At 35.7% G+C, this 17,445-nt stretch overlaps 1 protein-coding gene across 15 annotated transcripts in view; it reads right to left on the bottom strand.

The window, feature by feature from the left end:
• The window catches only part of GPHN (gephyrin), a 621,678-nt gene that overhangs the window by 462,239 nt on the left and 141,994 nt on the right, over nt 1-17,445 (bottom strand). The gene's annotated exons all lie outside the window — the stretch shown is intronic.

Genomic DNA, 17,445 nt, shown 5'->3' with positions numbered 1-17,445 from the left:
TGTAAGTGATGAATCACTAAATTCTACTCCAGAAATCATTATTACACTGTATTTTAACTAACTGGGGTTTAAAAAAAAATTAAAAATTAAAATAATAAAAAAATACAACACAGAAAAGACTAAACACATAGGTCTAAATTTTATTCTTACTTTTATAAGACTAAATTACCAGCATATAGTGGCAAATCACTGATTCCACAACAACTAGGGGGAAAAAAGGTAAGTTGTCCCTCCAAGTTATATTTTTAAAGATATTAGACAACAATGTGAACTAATAAGGATAAATGAGGAGAAAAGTGGTATCACTTCTTAGGTGACTCACCTTAGGTGAGTCAAGCTTCCTAATTATTTTCATATCTAGGAAGATTTGCCACTTATAACCTAAGAGTCAGAAAGAGGAACACTACTAGGGAAAAGAGAAACCAGCATAGTTGTTGATGGTTCATAGGCTGGCATGACAGACTGAAATCCATTGGAACTCTAAAACATAGACAGTTTTCTGCTGGAGATTTGCTGAGAACCAGGACTGCACAAGATGACTTGGAATGAGGAGGAAAAAATGGGTCAGAGGGCAAATAATGTTTTCTATAGTACTGTGGTGATTAGGAGTCAAAGTCATATTACAGTAGGTGGAGCCTACCACTTCAGATCTCCCCTAAGAATAATTTACTCTCAACCACAAGCAAGATAGGAGATGGGATGTGGGGAGGGGGTGAAAAGGGGACAGAACTCAAAAGATAAAGTAAAATTTCTCATAATTTCACAGTACTTAAGTACAAAGTCACATCGGAAATATGGCACACAACAGGTTTTGCCCTTAAAGACATTTAAAACCCGAGGTAGACTAAGTATATATCTAAAGTTTTCACTCTATCCATCTCAATTTGAAGTTGAGTTAAAGTGATTGGCACTTAACACTAAATAACATTTACATTAATTTCTATGATCTTATAATAAATAGTATTTGGTATATTACAGAAATTACAAAATGTGACCAATAACAAAAGGAAAAAATTATATGTGTGTGTGTGTGTCTGTGTGTGTGTGTCTACAGTGACACACAGATGATAAGAATCAGAAGATAAGGACTTTACAAAAACTTAAACTTTCAAAAAAACCTATTTAATAGAAGTTGAAGATACGGAAAAATATTCACACTTGATGAAAGAAGTAAAATTTCAGCAAAGAATTAAAATCTATGAAAAAGAATTAAATAGTAATTTTAGAATTGAAAAACACAATATCTGAAATTAAGAAATCAGTGGTTTGAGCTGACTCAATACAGAAAACACGGGATTTGTGAACATGAAGAGATCAGTAGAAAATATCCAAACAGAAGCAATGGGGGGAGGGGGAAGGTGAAAAGATCAGAGGAAAAGAAACATGTGGAAATCAAACAGCCCAATGTAATTGTAGTTGAGTATATGACTCCAGCTTTGGTTGAGAGAATAGGGCAAAGCAGTATTTTCAGAAAACAGCTGAGAATATTCCAAAACTGATACAACACACTAATTCACTGACTCAGGAGGAACATCAAACCCCACGTTGGAAAAAGTAAAATAACACAACACCCAGCAGTCAAACTACTGAAAATAAAAGATGGTAAGAAAATCTTAAAAACAGCCAAGAGGAGAGAAAGGACCCATCACTTTCAAAGGAAAAAACAATAAACCTTACAGCTGATTATTCAACATAAACTATGGAATCCAGAAGACAATGGAAAGATATTAATATCCTGAGGGAAAACTGGAAATCTAAAAGTATATACCTTGATAAAATATCCATCCCCAAATTAAAGGCAAAATAAAACTTTACTTATATTTTTGTATTTGTAGCATAAATATTAAGTACTATTTTCTATTTCAATTTAACAATTTTATTATATATAACTTAGTCATTTCTAACCTACAGAAGGATCAAAGATAATATGACATTCGCTTGATTCCTTTCAAAGATTCAGTACCTAATATTTTATTTGGATTTTATATTCCCTTTTTTATAAGTCCCTGAAAATTATACATATGTATCTCTCTCTGAATTTAATGATAATACCTATAAACATTGATGCTTTAAAAATATTTGAAGTTGAAAAAAGTTTGGATTTTTTTATTAAATCCAAAAAGATATTCCCCACTTTTTTTTCTGCCACGAGTGAAATGATTTTCATTAATATATAATTTTCATTCCATATTTAACAGACACTGATCTCAACCTGTTGATTTACAAATTTCCTTTTTGTAATTTTAATACAAATGCTCTTTATTACACCATTGCCTGAATAGAGCCAAAGGAAAAAAATAAAATGTTGACACAGTGTAAAGAAAGTGGTTTCCTGCTGAGCTGAACTAAAATTGAAGCCATAATATATCATAAAATTTGTTCTCATAAAGTTTCTTGCCTAATTTGGCAAATATGAGAGCTTATTTATAAACTTCAAGAGCCTGAAAGTTTTGGAGGCTTAATTAAAATGGAATAAACCTTTGCTCCTTTAAAGGCTTGCTAGTCAGCTACCTGTGAAATGAGTTTTTGCTAAAGGGACTTTTCTAAAATTCATGTCCCATCCAAATTTTAAGTTAAAAACAGAGGAAGAAACCTAAAATAGTCTGTTAACAAAAATTCTAAAACTTTAGGTGCCGAATAACATATATCATATTTAAAGTTTTATTTTTTACCAACACAACAAATTTTGTTTTTTTAATTGTAAATAAGAATATAGTACTTTTTAAGAAGAAAATGAACATGATTTTTTTGTATGTAAACACATTAAAATCAATCATTTTGGATCACCATAATTTACTCTTTCTTTTCCCACAGTATATGATTACAGGAACTACTACACTCTTCATTCCACAGACTAATAAAATGTTTTCAACATGTCATCACAAATATCAGATAAAATGGAAGAAATTATAACAGAAACGTGGTCAAACTTTATGGTACTAACATGAAAATTATAAACTTGAACTTCAATCTGTTTTAAATTGATACAATAATTAACTTGGAAGGACACAAAGAAAAATTAGAAATACTCGTAAAATTGGAGCGCCTGGGAAATCAACTCTTGATTTTGGCTCAGGTCATGATCTTGCAGTTCTAGCTCCGCATTGGGCTCTGTGCCGTCAGTGCAGATTCTGCTTGGGATTCTCTGTGTTCCTCTCTCTCTCTGCCCCTCCTCTGCTCACTCACTCTCTCTCTCTCTCTCTCAAAATAAACATTTTTTTTTAAAGAAAGAAATATTTGTAAAATGGACTCTAGCAGAGTTCTTGTCCAATCATATGCACTTTTCGCTGAAAATGTTAAACTTTTGGATCTATAATCAAGAAAATAATTGGTACTTGTTATATGTTAAGAATTTCATACTTATTATTTCACTTAATCTTCTTTATCATCCAGTGATAAGCCTATCTGTGTTACTATTTTACAGATGAAGATAGTGAAGCATGGGGAGATTAAACATCCTATCAATCATATAGCTAATAAATAGAAGTACTGGGAAAATCTAGATGCTGTAACTCTAGACCTACTCTTAACCACTATACCATATAGAGACCATAGTTCTTGCCAATCACTCACATATTCTGGATTCTCCTACATTTCCATAACTTCAAAACACATAAAAGTTATACAACTAAAATTCATTATAAGACACTAAATTTCAACCCAAAGCATTAAAGAATTACGGCTTTTAAAGTAGAATAAAACATTACGGATCATCTAGTTAAGTGGTTAGTTAACCACGCGTCATATCTCATGGGTTTTATGGAGGTATCTCAGATCAAGGACATCCATTTCCACTTTAAGCTAAAGAGCTGTATTTATATTTTTAAAAAATGCTGAAGAAATTTTTATAGAGGCTGAAACACATACATACACACACCTCAGAAGAGTATTAGTTCTACTCATCAGTATTTTATAGGTGAGAATCACAGTTTGCCTACGGTCAGCAAGAGTCAGCATTCAAACTCAGTATATACTTAGAAATATTTATGAAATGGATCCTAACGAGGTTCTCGGCTAATTATAAATGCGTTATTTTTGTATATAGTCATTTTTTTATGATTTACAATCAAAGTAATAGTTGACATTATGTGCTGAACACTTCATGTTCATTTTCCTACTTACAAGTATTATGTATAATCAATATGATCTTTGATAAAATCTTTATAATGTATTTTCTGAGTCCTACTATTATGGATTATTCCATCTGATTACTAGAAGCTATAGTGTGAAAGATCTAGTCATTTCTTTCTTTCAGGATGACATTTATATTCTATCTTGTTCTCGTCAGGAAGAATTTTCCTATAACAAAAGTATTTCTATCACCAAAAATTCTTGTTTAAAATACAGCTTGGTAAGAATTCAGTATTTATTTAACCTATTGTATTGTCCATGTTTAAGAATGTGAAAATAAGGTACCACTTGAAAATTGCTAAGTTGACAGTAAAAACAGATCCAATTTAAAACTCATTCATTCCATAGTTTCAAAATACCCAAGTGAAATAAAATCCCAAAGAAATGGCTCTGTGAAAACAACTGAAAATTAAAATAAAATGTAAGTTTATACTATCTAGAGATTCTAATTAATTTATTCAAAGTTAGACTGAACAAATTCAACAATAGTTTACAATCACAGAATAAGATAAAGATATTGATATAAGTGCTTCAAAAAATAAATACTTGAGTATCAAAAACTTAAGATCTGGTTCTTGGAAACACCACATACCTTTCTAAAAATTGTCCCCTTCTATGATCATAGTGTGAAAGTTAATGTTTAGTGGAAAACGTCAATATGTTATGATTTTAAAATACCACCAAAAATTCAGCATGTTGTTTATTCGAAACATATGTAATTAACAGCTGACATAAGAAAAATGAGACTGATTGCATAAATCTTAGTCACATTTTTCTTTTTTTTTTTAATTTTTTTAACATTTATTTATTTTTGAGAGAGAGAGAGAGAGACAGACAGAGTGTGAGTGGGAGAGGGGCAGAGTGAGAGGGAGACACAGAATTTGAAGCAGGCTCCAGGCTCCGAGCTGTCAGCACAGAGCCTTACATGGGTCTCAAACCCACGAACCGTGAGATCATGACCTGACCTGAAGCTGAACTCCAGCACTTAACCAACTGAGCCACCCAGATGCCCCATATTTTTCAAGATAAATCTATTTTGTTTTAGTTGTTAAGGTGAAATTCATATAATACAAAATTAACTATTTATTTTTCAAAATTAACCATTTTAAAGTGTAACGTTCAGTGACATTTAGTACATTCACAATGTTTTGCAACCACTACCTCTATTTCCAAAATCATTTTCATCATCCTAAGAGAAAACCTGCTACCCACTAAGCAGCAAGTCCCTATTCCTCCCTTCCCCTAATCCCTGGCAACCACCAATCTACTTTCTATCCCTGTGGATTTAATTATTCTGGATATTTCATACAAATGGAAGCATATGTGATTTTTTTTGTGTCTAGATTATTTCATGTAGCATAATATTTTCAAGCTTCACCTATGCTGTAGCATGTTGCATTACTTCATTCCTCTGAATGGTTAGATAATATTCCATTGGCTAGATAATATTCCACCTACTTCCATGATATGTAAGTACCACTTTTGTCTATCCAATCACCCTTTTGGCCATTTGGGCTGATTCCACTTTTTGGCTATTGTGAATAGTGCTGAATGAGCATGTATATACAAGTACTTATTTTGCACTTGTTTTCAATTTTGGGGGGTATATATCAAGAAACTGAATTGCTGATCAGATGATAATTTCATGTTTAATTTGTTTGAAGAACTATAAAATTGTTTTCCAAAGCACTTGCACTATTTTACATTCCACCAGCAATGTAAGAGGGTCCCATTTCACCACCAGCCATTACGGTCATTTTAACTCAGTCATAATAGTGGGGTGTAAAGTATCATCTCATTGTGGTTGTGATTACATTTTCCTAATGATAAATGGTGTTGAGCATCTTTCCATGTGCTAATGGCTATTTGTATATCTTCTTGGGAAAAATGTCTATTCAAGCCCTTTGTATACTTTTAAATTCAGTGGTTGATCTTTCTGTTGTTGACTTGTAAGATGTATTTATATACTCTGGATACTAGACCCTTATCACATGTATGATTTGCAAGTTTTTTATCCCATTCTGTGGGTTGTCATTATGTCCTCTTGATAGTGTCCTTGAATGTACAAAAGTTTTCAATTTTGATGAATTTCAATTTGTCTATTTTTTATTTGGTGTCATATTTAAGAAACCATTACCAAATCCACGATCATGAGGAATTTCCCATATGCTTTCTTGTTAAGTATTTTATACTTTCAACTCTTTAGGTCTTTTATCCATTTTGGGCTATTGTTTGTACATTGTGTGAGGGTAAGAGTCTGACTTCTTTCTTTGACAAACAAGTGTTTACCTAGTTGTTCAAGCACCATTTGTTCAAGAGGCAGTTCTTTCCCTATTGAATGATATTGGCTCTCTTTGAAAAATCAATTACCTATACACATATGGGCTATTCTGGAGTACATTATATTTTTTTGATCTATTTGTCTACTCTTATGCCAATATCACACTGTTCTGATTACTATGGTTTGTAGTGAGTTATTAAATTGGGAGCTGTGAGTTCACCAACTTTGTTTTTTCTTTTTCAAGATATTTTTGGTGACTCATAATTCCTTTCAATTCTATATGAATATTAGTATTCTGATCCATATTTTACACCAAATTCTGATCCTTATTTTAAGCAGACTCATTTCAAAACAGATTTTCCTATAACCAATTATCTATCCTGAGACACTACTCTAAATTTTCTTCCATGCCTAAGTCCTATGATTCCTACCCACTAAAATTTCCCTGAATTCTTCTTAAAAAAAAAAAAAAAAAAAGGTAAACTAAGCACAAAGTACTATTACCAAACAAACTGAATGATGTAAATGAACAACAAACTACAATAAATAATAGTGATTGAATTTTGGTAATTTTCTTAATGTATTCAACCCAAAATTATAAGCCAAAACAATGCTTTTTTGCAAAAGATATTATACTATAATCATTTCACAACTATCATTTCTTTAATTTTAAATAATTTTGGGGCACCTGGGTGGCTCAGTCGGTTAAGCATCTGACTTCGGCTCAGGTCATGATTTCACAGTTGGTGGGTTCGAGCCCCAGGGTCAGGGTCTGTGCTGACAGCTCAAAGCCTGGAACCTGTTTCAGATTCTGTGTTTTCCTCTCTCCCTGCCCCCCCCCCACCCCCATGCTTGTGCTCTCTCTCTCAAAAATAAACAAACACTGGGAGAGGGACCAACATGGTGGAGAAGTAGGGAGATCGGTACTTCCCACATCTCTCAAACAAAGAAGGGCTGAAGCCAAAGGACTTTGAACCCAGAGTCTGAGAGGAAAAGACACTGAGTCTACCAGGGAGAAACTGGGACAACCTGATGGGCCACAGGTGGGTGGTTGCAAACTGGGGAAAATAAAATGGGCAGCATAGACATGGAGGGGAGGAATCCCCTTCTGCAGAGAGACAAAGGGAAGAGAAAGAGCAGCTGGGGAAGTGTAGGCCTATATCTGGACAACAGAAAAAAACTTCGGACCAGGACGGAGAGGGGTCCCATCTCTAACTACAGGTTAGAGGATTTCTAACTGCAGATCCCATTGTCGTACTGGGGCAAGCTGTCCTGTGCACACCTGGGGAGGAGGGGACCAACCTCTGGGTTTGGTGGTAGATCAGGGGCGCAGTCCACAGCAGGAACTGGTCCCCTCCCCTTAAGTACTGTGGCATAGGACAAAACCAGCAGGGACTACATATCGGGAGGTGCTTCCCAAGTACCCGGACTCATGGAGCGGGAGTTAAGGAGTCGGGGGAGTGAGACAGCTTCATCTGCGCCAGGACACAGTGAGGATGGCTCCAAAGGAGTGATCTGGCCCAACGGGTAATGGAGAAGTGACTGAGGGGTGGCCATTTTCCTCCTCACCACCACCAAGGTGGGGCCTCAGGGATTGGTCCATGGGACCCACAGTGGAGGCGAGACCAGCCTATACCAAACCACGCCCCTCAGTCCTGGGTAACTGCATGTCTTCTGGAGCGGGATAGACAATGCCAAAACACACCCCTCCTCCAGACCAGCGCTGATGAATTGCCTGGATTAATTCTAGGACAATTCTTGTTATATAGATATATTGTCCATTCCATTTTGCTTCTTAACTCTCCCTCCACTAGGCTGGTTACTCTGGTTATTGGTTTGTTTGAACAGACACATTTAATCCATTCTCTTGATACATGCTCTACACCTCCTTCTTTATATTCCTTTCTCTCTCTCTTTGGAATAATCAAGCAGTATAGTTTCTCTCAGTAACTTTATCTAAATTTCTTTTTCCCTTCCTTATTTTCCTTTCTCTCTCTCTCTCTCTCTCTCTCTCTCTCTCTCTCTTGATTAAGCCTTTTAGTCTCTCTGCCTGGTCAATGTTTATTTTTTCTTTTTCTCCACCCCTGTCATTTCTTTGTATGTGCTCTTCCATCAGCACCACATCCACCCTGTTCTTTGCTTCTAGCTGGTGTTTCTTATTTTTTTGCTTTTGGATTGTTTTTAGCTTTTAGTTTTTTTGTTTTTGTTTATTTGTTTGTGTGTTTGCATGTTTTTGTTTCCTGTTTGTCTGTTTTCCTTTCCAGAGCTACTTCAAGGAACAAATCAAAGCACACCCGGTGGAAGGTCCAAAACATAACTATGAGTAGGGAAATAAAATAACCAAAGTCACAATGACAGCAAATAACACTTTCCAAAAAACACCTCCTGAAGGGCCAGGCCATGGACAGTATATGAGCCCCGTTTATAAATATAGCAGTGCTCACAGGTGCAGAGCACATAACAAGCTTTAAAAATTCAAAACGGACAGAAAACTAGCCAAAATGATGAAACAGAAGAATTCTCCTCAAAAGAAATATCAGGAAGAAGTAACAGCTAAAGAATTGATCGAAATAGATATAAGCAACATAACTGAACAAGAACTTAGAATAACAGTCATAAAATTAATCACTGGGCTTGAAAAATGCATAGAAGACAGCAGAGAATCTATTGCTACAGACATCAAGGGACTAAAACATAGTCGTGATGAATGTAAAAATGCTATAAATGAGGTGCAAATAAAATGGAGGCAGCCACAGTGTGGACTGAAGAGACAGAGGAGAAAATAAGTGAATTGGAAGATGAAATTATGGAAAAAGGGGAAGCTGAGAAAGATTTTAAAAAATCCAGGATCGGGGCGCCTGGGTGGCGCAGTCGGTTAAGCGTCCGACTTCAGCCAGGTCACGATCTCGCGGTCCGTGAGTTCGAGCCCCGCGTCAGGCTCTGGGCTGATGGCTCAGAGCCTGGAGCCTGTTTCCGATTCTGTGTCTCCCTCTCTCTCTGCCCCTCCCCCGTTCATGCTCTGTCTCTCTCTGTCCCAAAAATAAATAAAAAACGTTGGGAAAAAAAATGAAAAAAAAAAAAAAAAAATCCAGGATCATGAGGGGAGAATTAGAGAACTAAGTGATTCAAGCAAACTGAACAATATCCATATATATATTGGATTTCCAGAAGAAGAAGAGAGCGAGAGAAAGGGGCTGAAGGTATACTTGAACAAATCATAGCTGAGAACTTTCCCAATCTAGGGAAAGAAACAGTCACTGAAATCCAAGAGGCACAGAGAACTCCCTTCAAACATAACTAGAATCGATATTCTGCATGACATATCATAGTGAAAATGGCAAAATACAAGGATAAAGAGAGAATTCTGAAAGCAGCTAGGGAAAAACGGGCCTTAACAAACAAAGGTAGAAACAAAAGGGTAGCAGCAGACCTATCTACTGAAACTCGGCAGGCCAGAAAGGAAAGGCAGGAAATCTTCAATGCGATGAACAGGAAAAATATGCAGCCAAGAATCCTTTAACTGGCAAGCCTGTCATTCAGAATAGAAGGAGAAATGAAGGTTTTCCCAAACAAACAAAAACTGAAGAAATTCATTACCACTAAACCAGCACTACAAGAGATCCCAAAGAGGACTCTGTCAGTGAAATGTTCCAAGGACCACAAAGTACCAGAGACATCACTGCAAGCATGAAACCTACAGATAACACAATGACTCTAAACCCATCTTTCAATAATAACACTGAATATAAATGGACTAACTGTTCCAATCAAAAGACATAGGGTATCACAATGAATAAAAAACAAACAAACAAACAAACAAAAAAAAAACCAAGATCCATCTATTTACTGTCTACAGGAGACTCATTTTAGACCTATGGACACCTTCAGATTGAAAGTGAGGGGATGGAGAACCGGCTATCATGCTACTGGAAGTCAAAAGAAAGCTGGAGTAGCCAAACTTATACAAACTAGACTTTAAATTAAAGTCTGAATAAGAGATGAAGGAAGGCATTATATGATAATTACAGGGTCTATCCATCAGGAAGAGCTACACAATTATAAATTTCTATGCACTAAATTCGGTAGCACCCAAATATATAAAACAATCACAAACATAAGCAATCTTACTTATAAGAATGTGGTAAGAATGTGGACTTTAATACTCCACTTACAGCAATGGACAAATCATCTAGACAGACAATCGGTAAAGAAACAATGGCCCTGAACAATACATTGGACCAGATGGACTTGACAGATATATTTAGAGCTCTACATTCCAAAGCAGCAAAATATACTTTCTTCTTGAGTGCACATGGAACATTCTCCAAGATAGATCACATACTGGGCCACAAAACATCCCTCAATAAATATAAAAGAATTGAGATCATACCATACACACTTTCAGATCACAATGCTATGAAACTTGAAATCAACCACAGGAAAAAGTCTGGAAAACCTCCAAAAGCATGGAGGTTAAAGAATACCCTACTAAAGAATGAATGAGTCAACCAGGCAATTAGAGACAAATTTAAAAATATATGGAAACAAATAAAGATGAAAATACAACAATCCAAACCCTTTGGGATGCAGCAAAGGGAATCCTAAGAGGAAAATACATTACAATCCAGGCCTATCTCAAGAAACAAGAAAAATCCCAAATACAAAATCTAATAGCATACCTAAAAGAACTAGAAGTAGAACAGCAAAGACACCCCAAAGCGAGAAGAAGAAGAGAAATAATAAAGATCAGAGCAGAAATAAACGATATAGAATCCAAAAAAAACAGATCAATGAAACCAAGAGTTGGTTTTTTGAAAAAATAAAATTGATAAACCTCTAGCCAGGCTTCTCAAAAAAAAAAAAAAAAAAAAAAAAGAAAAAAGAAAAAAAGAGAGAGAGAGGACTCAAATACATAAAATCATGAGTGAAAATGGATTTATTACAACCAATCCCTCAGAAATGCAAGCAATTATCAGGGAATACTATGAAAAATTATATACCAACAAAATGGACAACCTGGAAGAAATGGACAAATTCCTAAACATCCACACACTACCAAAACTCAAATGGGAAGAAACAGAAAATTTAAACAGACCCATAACTAGTGAAGAAATAGTATCAGTTATCAAAAATCTCCCAACAAATAAGAGTCCTGGACCAGAGGACTTCCCTGGAGAATTCTACTGGACGTTTAAAGCAAAGTGAATACTCTTTCTCAAGCTTTTCGAAAAAATAGAAATGAAAGGAAAACTTACTCATTCTATGAAGCTAGCATTACTTTGATTCCCAAACCAGATAGAGACCCACCAAAAAAAGAGAACTACAGGCCAATAACCCTGATGAATATGGATGCAAAAATTATCAACAAGATACTAGCAAATCAAAATCATCAGCATATAAAAAGAATTATTCACCATGATCAAGTGGGATTCATTCCTGGCCTGCAGGGCTGGTTCAATATCTGCAAATCAATCAATGTGATTCATTATATTAATAAAAGAAAAGATAAGAACCATATGATCCTGTCAATAGCTGCAGAAAAAGCATTTGACAAAATTCAGCATCCTTTTTGAATAAAAACCCTCAAGACAGTCGGGATAGAAATAACATATTTAAACATCGTAAAAGCCATTTATGAAAAGCCCACAGCTAATATCATCACCAATGGGGAAAACTAAGAGCTTTCCCCCTGAGACCAGAAACACGACAGGGATGTCCACGCTCACCACTGTTGTTTAACATAGTGTTGGAAGTCCTAGCATCATCAATCAGATAATTAAATGAAATCAAAGGCATCAAAATTGGAAAAGATGAAGTCAAACTTTCACTTTTCACAGACGACATGATACTCAACATGGAAAACTACAGATTCCACCAAAAGTCTGCTAGAACTGATACATGACCTCAGCAAAGTCACAGGGTACAAAATCAATGTACAGAAATCGGTTGCATTTTTATACACCAATAATGAAGCAAGAGAAAGAAATAAAGAAACTGATCCCATTCACAACTGCACCAAGAACCATAAAATACCCAGGAACAAACCTAACCAAAGATGGAAAAGATCTGTATGCTGAAAACTATAGAAAGCTTATGAAGGAAACTGAAGAAGACACAAAGAAATGGAAAAATTTTCCATTCTCATGGATTGGAAGAATAAATATTGTTAAAATGTCAAAGTACCCAAAGCAATCTACACATTCAATGAAATCCCAATCAAAATTGCATCAGCATTCTTCTCGAAGCTAGAACAAGCAATTCTAAAATTTGTATGGAACCACAGACGACCCCGAATAGCCAAAGTAATATTGAATAAGAAAACCAAAACGGAAAGCATCACAATCCCAGATTTTAGCCTCTACTACGAAGCTGTAATCATCAATACACCATGGTATTGGCACAAAAACAGACACATAGACCAATGGAATAGACCATAGAACCCAGAATCGGACCCACAAATGTATGGCCAACTAATCTTTGACAAAGCAGCAAAGAGTATCCACTGGTAAAAAACAAACAAACAAACAAACAAAAAAAAACCATTCTCTTTAACAAATGGTGCTGGGAAAACTGGACAACAACATTCAGAAGAATGAAACTAGACCACTTTCTTACACCATACACAAAAATAAAACCAAAATGGATAAACGACCTGAATGTGAGACAGGAAACCAACAAAACCCTAGAGGAGAAAGGAGGAAAAAAACCTCTCTGACCTCAGCCACAGCAATTTCTTACTCGACACATCTCCAAAGGCAAGGAAATTAAAAGCAAACATGAACTATTGGGACCTCATCAAGATAAAAAGTTTCTGTACTACAAAGGAAACAATCAACAAAACTAAAAGGCAACCAACGGAATGGAAAAGATATTTGCAAAATGACATATCGGACAAGGGGCTAGTATCCAAAATCTATAAAGAGCTCACCAAACTCCACACCCGAGAAACAAATAATCCAGTGAAGAAATGGGCAGAAAACATGAATAGACACTTTTCCAAAAAAGGCACCCAGGTGGCCAACAGACACATGAAAAGATGCTCATTGTCACTCCTCATCAGGGAAATACAAATCAAAACCACACTGAGATATCACCTCACGCCAGAGTGGCCAAAATGAACAAATCAGGAGACTGTAGATGATGGAGAGGATGTGGAGAAATGGGAACCCTCTTGCACTGTTGGTGGGAATGCAACTGGTGAAGCCACTCTGAAAACAGTGTGGAGGTTCCTCAAAAAATTAAAAATAGACCTACCCTATGACCTAGCAATAGCACTGCTAGGAATTTCCCCAAGGGATACAGGAGTGCTGATGCATAGGGGCACTGGTACCCCAATGTTTATAGCAGTGCTTTCAATAATAGCCAAATTATGGAAAGAGCCTAAATGTCCATCAACTGATGAATGGATAAAAAAATTGTGGTTTATATACACAATGAAATACTACTTGGCAGTGAGAAAGAATGAAATATGGCCTTTTGTAGCAATGTGGATGAACTGTAGAGTGTTATGCTAAGTGAAATAAGCCATACAGAGAAAGACAGATACCATATGTTTTCACTCTTATGTGGATCCTGAGAAACTTAACAGGAACCCATGGGGGAGGGGAAGGAAAAAAAAAAGGGAGGGAGGCAAACCATAAGAGACTCTTAAAAACTGAGAATAAACTGAGGGTTGATGGGGGGTGGGAGGGAGGGGAAAGTGGGTGATTGGCACTGAGGGAGGCACCTGTTGGGATGAGCACTGGGTGTTGTATGGAAGCCAATTTGACAATAAGTTTCATATTTAAAAAAAAAAAAACAAGGGGTGCCTGGGTGGCTCAGTTGGTTAAGCATCTGACTCTTGATTTTGGCTCTGGTCATGATCTTGCAGTTCATGAGTCTGAGCCCCATGTCAGGCTCTGTACTGACAGTGCAAAGCCTCCTTGGGATTCTCTCTATCCCTCTTTCTCTGCCCTTCCCCTGCTCTTTCTCTCTCAAATTAAATAAACTTAAAAAAAAAAAAAAGACCCTTAAAAAATGTTGGCAAATAGAATTCAGCAATATAAAAATGTAATTGTACACCACGACCAAATGGGGTTCATTCCAGGGTCACAAGGCTGGTTCAACATTTGAAAAACAACCAATGTAATCCAACATATAAACAGGCTAAACAAGTACAATCACATGATCACACAACTGAAGCAGAAAAAGTGTTGTTCAATACTCCTCTATGCAAAAATTCTCAAAAATAAAAAAGCAATAAAGGAAAATTCCTCAACTTGATAAACAGCACTTATAAACAATCTTCAGCTAACACCATTCTTAACAGTAAAAAGACTGAACGCTTTCCACTGGAGGTCATGAACAAAACAAAGATATTGACTCTCTTCACTCTTATTCAATGAAATAATGGAAGATTTAGCCAGTGAAAGAAGGAAATAAAAGACTGGAAAGAAGGAAGTAAACTGTCCATTACTGTAGATGACATGACTGGCAAAATAGAAAATCTACAAAATACCACTAAAACTGATAAATGAGTTCATCGAGATCTTGGGATAGAAGATCAATATACAAAAGTCTATTTCTATAACTAGCCATGAAAACATGAATGGTGAAGTTAAGAACATAATACCATTGGCAACTATTCAAAAGAAAATTAAATACTCATATGCATATACAACAAGTCATGTATAAAACCTCTATACTGAAAATTACAAACTACTGGTGAAAGAAATATAAGACCTAATAAATGGAAAACCATATGATGTTCATGGATTTGAAGACTGAACACAGTAAAGATGACAATTCTTCCCAAATTGATACACAGATTTAGCATGCTTCTTTTTAAAATCTCGGTGAGTTTTGTTGTGGGGAATAAGTTTAAGAATCCTCTGAGCTTTCACCAATGGATTAACAAGGCTTAGGGCAGAAAGCCACCACAGGACAAAAGCACCCAGCACAGAAGAAAGCACAGAGTGGAAAGCCACTTCCACAGGACAAAAGTGTTTGAGAACAGGTAGAGGTAGAATGCCACCGCAGCAGGGCGGAAACACCCAAAGCTAATTAGCAAGAAAAATGCCTTGTGAACCCTGAGGTAGCATGCTCTATTTGTCTTAGCCCCTAGAAAAGTTAAGATAAACAGACAGTAAATGGCTGTCTGCTCGGCTCTGGGACTTTGATTTGTATTCACCCTACCCCCTAACACCGCATATCTTTGAAACCCCTTTTCTCTCACACATATGAGTTAATGATTACTGTTTTATTGTCTCTTTCTGCACATCCATCATGCATTTAAGCCTTCCAATCCTAATAAATACGGAGCAAGGACCCTTACTCAGGGCTCTTGTCTCCTTCTGGACATTAGCCTCTCTTGTATTCAATTCTGCATCCACTCTCTTACTGGACAAGAGAGAACTCCAGACTCAAAGTCTGTCACATTTTATGTATATACAGGTATTATTATTCTAAAATTCATATGGAAAGGCAAATGAACTAGAACAGCTAAAGCTATTTTTAAAAAAGCACCTAATGTGAGAAATCATTCTTCTAAATTTCAAGACTTATACAGATAACAGTTATCATGACTGTGTGGTATTAGCAAAAGGATATACACATGGATCATTGAATCAGATCAGAGAACCCAGAAATAGACTCACATAAATATGCTCAACTCAGTTTTGACAAAAGTGCAAAAGCAATTCAATAAAAGACAGACCCGTACAAATGGTGCTGAAGCAAGTGGACATCCTTAGGCAAAATTGTAACCTCCACCTGTTTTACACCTTATATAAAAATTAACTCAAAATGGATCATGGACTAAAATGTGAAATGTAAAACTATAAAAATTTTAGAAAGGAAAAAAAAGAAAATCTTAGGTTGTAAAGGAACTGGATAACTCATTCCTAGCTAGTGGAAATGCAGAAGGGTATAGCTATTCAGCAATACAGTTTGGCAATTACTTTAAAAACTAAGTGTGCAGAAGTGCCTGGGTGGCTCATTCGATTAAGCATCCAACTTTGGCTCAGATCATGATCAAGCAGTTCATGAGTTTGAGCCCTGCATCGGGCTCTGTGCTGACAGCTCAGAGCCCAGAGCCTGATTTGGATTCTTCCTCTTTCTCTGCCCCTCCTCCACTCAGACTCTCTTAAAATAAACATTAAAAAAAAAAGTATGCAATATTCATGCAACCTAGAAACTGTACTCTTAAGCATTTATCCCAGAGGAATGAAAACTATGTTCACACCAAAACTTATATTGGAATGTTTTTTTTTTCAATATATGAAGTTTATTGTCAAATTGGTTTCCATTCAACTATATTGGAATGTTTATAGCAGCTTTGTATTTGGCCCAAACTGGAAATATCTCAGATGTCCTTCAATGAGTGAACATTAAACCATGGCACTATCATACCAAAGAATATTACTTTGTTATACAAAGGAACAAACTACAAATATATACCACAATTTCGATGAATCCATAGAAAATAAAGTAACCCATAACATTACATGCAGGATTCCATTTATATAACTTTCTTGCAGTAACAATATCGTAAAAATGAAGAACAAATTAGTGGTTGCTAGGGTTCCAGTGGGGTAATAGTAGGAGATATGTGGGTGTTTTATAAATGGGCAACATGAGGGATCACCGTGTTAATAGAAATTCTAAATATCTTCACTGGATCAACATCAACGTCTTGGTTATCACATTGTACTAATTTGTAAAATATTACCTTTTGGAGAAACTGGATAGAGGTTACAGAGGATCTCTCTGTATTAAATCTTATAATGAAATGTGAATCTACAATTATCCCAAAATAAAAATTTTAATTTAAAAAGTCTATTACATTTTTATATACCATCAATAAACAATTTGAAAATAAAATGAAGAAAACAATTCCATTTAAAATAGCATCAAAAGAATGAATACTTCCAAGTAAATTTAACAAAACAAGTGTAAGACTTACATATTGAAAACTAAAAAATATCACTTAAAAATATCTAAATAAACACCCTATTTTCCTGAGTTAGAAGATTTAATTATTAAGATAGCATTAC

The sequence above is a fragment of the Panthera onca genome, chromosome B3 (genome assembly GCF_046562875.1).
Source record: "Panthera onca isolate mPanOnc1 chromosome B3, mPanOnc1 haplotype 2, whole genome shotgun sequence".
Taxonomy (NCBI): domain Eukaryota; kingdom Metazoa; phylum Chordata; class Mammalia; order Carnivora; family Felidae; genus Panthera; species Panthera onca.
Note: the sequence above shows the minus strand (reverse complement) of the source record. Positions and strands in the feature narration are given on the sequence as shown.